The sequence below is a fragment of the Athene cunicularia genome (genome assembly GCF_003259725.1).
Source record: "Athene cunicularia isolate RWA chromosome 5 unlocalized genomic scaffold, athCun1 chr5_part1, whole genome shotgun sequence".
Lineage (NCBI taxonomy): Eukaryota > Metazoa > Chordata > Aves > Strigiformes > Strigidae > Athene > Athene cunicularia.
The window spans coordinates 18,287,401-18,289,764 of record NW_020799101.1 but is presented as its reverse complement, the minus strand read 5'-3'; positions in this window follow the sequence as shown (position 1 = coordinate 18,289,764).

Genomic DNA, 2,364 nt, shown 5'->3' with positions numbered 1-2,364 from the left:
TCAAGTTTACAGTATGGTCATTTACTCACTTGACCATAATCAATGCCTGTCTCTAACTCATTTAATATTTTTAGAGCAATTCCAGGACCCAAGCAACTGCAAATGCAAAGTATAACTGTAGGTTCAACTGCATTTAGTTGATTTGAATATAGAATTCTTTATACTTTGAGTTTGTTATCAAGAGGTTCAAGCAACAACTTCCACAATACAAAAATGAGACACTCCCCTTCTCACAGAAGCCACTATTTCTACCACAATAGTACATTCTTTCAAAGCACTGTGGAGACTGACCTCTTTTTCATCTGCCAACTGACAGCTACTTTCAATATGTAATTTTAAATCATTCAATTAGTCACTGAGCTAGCAACATCAAAGAAAGAACACAGAGAGGAGGGGAACACTAGAATCTAAACAAATCACACATTAGAAGGATATTCATTTAAGAACAAAGATCCACTGGCTCCAATTCTAGTTCTTGCACACCCCCTCACCCTCGTTCCCCAAAAGAAGCAGAAGTAAATAATCATGCTGCACACTTTAAAACTGTAGTGGGTTGACCCTAGCCAGCAGCTCAGCACCCACACAGCCAGACCCAGTACAAAAAACTAAGAAAAACATCCTAAGTACCCTGTAGATTATTTATGTATTTCTATATCAACAGAAGCTGACAGCAATTTTTCTCCTCAAATGATCGTATCTCTGTGCATCTAGAGACAAGTTCTGAAACAGTATCTCAATACGTCTTGCATAGCGATGACACTATTGACACCTTCAGGAGTAGGAGTCTCCCAGGAGTACATGACAGAGCAGCTCCCTCCTCCACCCTAATGCTCCAGAAATAGACAAGCCATTGCTAGAAAGCATTTTTCAGAAAGCAGAGTTTTCCAAATACTTAATAAGGAGAAGAGAATGAGAAGGGAAGAACCAACTGATTCCTGTTAAGCTGAATTTCAGAAGCTTAAAAGACACAAGAGAATTTTTAAATTAAAATCAAGTATTGGTACTTCCTGAATCTATAAGCTTTAAGATCAGGATCAAAATGAAAATTTGTTATTATGCTCTATTAAACAACTCTTTACCTAGTTTATTGGAATGTTTTTACTCCTAAAACTATCTTTAAATAACTATCCCATAGGGATATGTGCCATCTCATAAAAGAAATCTAGACATAGCTAGGTAAATATGTAGAACAAATGCGTTTCACTTCCTTTCCCCTTACCCCTTTTTCTCCTACACACTAAAATCTACCAAAACCCAAAGAGACGAGTAGGTTTCGACCAGCTCTTTTGCTTCTTCTTGAAAGAAGGAAACTACGGTCCCTTTGGTTTCTGCGTAGCTATCAGGAAGAGCGCCTTTTTTTTTTTTTTTTTTTTTTTTGTTCCGCTGGGGCACCTCCACTGAGCCCCTAGACCCGAGTGACAGGGGGACTGAGGGCTGAACGCGACCGAAGGGACCCAGCACAACCATCTGCGTTCCCCATCGGCCTATTACCGAGTGTCAGTTACATTATGCCGGGGGGCGGTTCTCAAACTTCTGGAATGAAGAACAGTATCATATACTTACTTTTACTTCATCATGGAGAAAAAAGATGATAGAAGAGGAATGAAGGACTAACAGCACCTCCATTGTTCATAATAGAGAGAATATACATCCTCGTTATGTTTTACACGCACTTCTAAATTAACAGTAAATCTAGATTTACTGCAGTATTCAAGTTGCCTGGAAACTTCCGAAAAGCACAGAGTCCCTATTAAAAATATATGAAGATCTTCCCCAACACAACAACCTACGACAGAGCATTTCTGCTGTATCTTGAAGAGTCATATACATTTCACGTGTCGAGCTACTCCAGAGGGTCTTCAAGCAACTACTGAGCTACAAGAAGATTCATAGACTGGAAAGACAGATAACTGCAGTTACATGTTGGCACATTCCCCTCCCTACAATTCCGGCACTTCCCCGAGGTCAGAGAAAAGCTGTCACATAAACGACATCATTCAGGACTGTAACAAACATCCCCCCCCAATACTGACATAGCCATAAAACACAGAAATTAATATTTTTTTAAAAAAATAAAAATTAAAAAAAAAAAGCTGGGTAACCCTTAGCTCCTTCAAAAGCGCCAAATACCACTGGGGAAGTGGGACAGGAGGGCCAAATACGCCTAAGTCCAACTGAAATACTTTTTTCAGAAATAAAAAGGGCCCCCGCCCCCATCACACACGCTCCTGCCCATGTCTTTCAGCTCATCCTCTTTCTTCCCCACCGAGATTTCCCTACTGGCCTCGACAAACTCTCTTGAAGCTCCTTCCTCAACACTTCTTCCCCGAGTCCCGGCAGCCCGGGCCCCCGCCGCCACCCCTG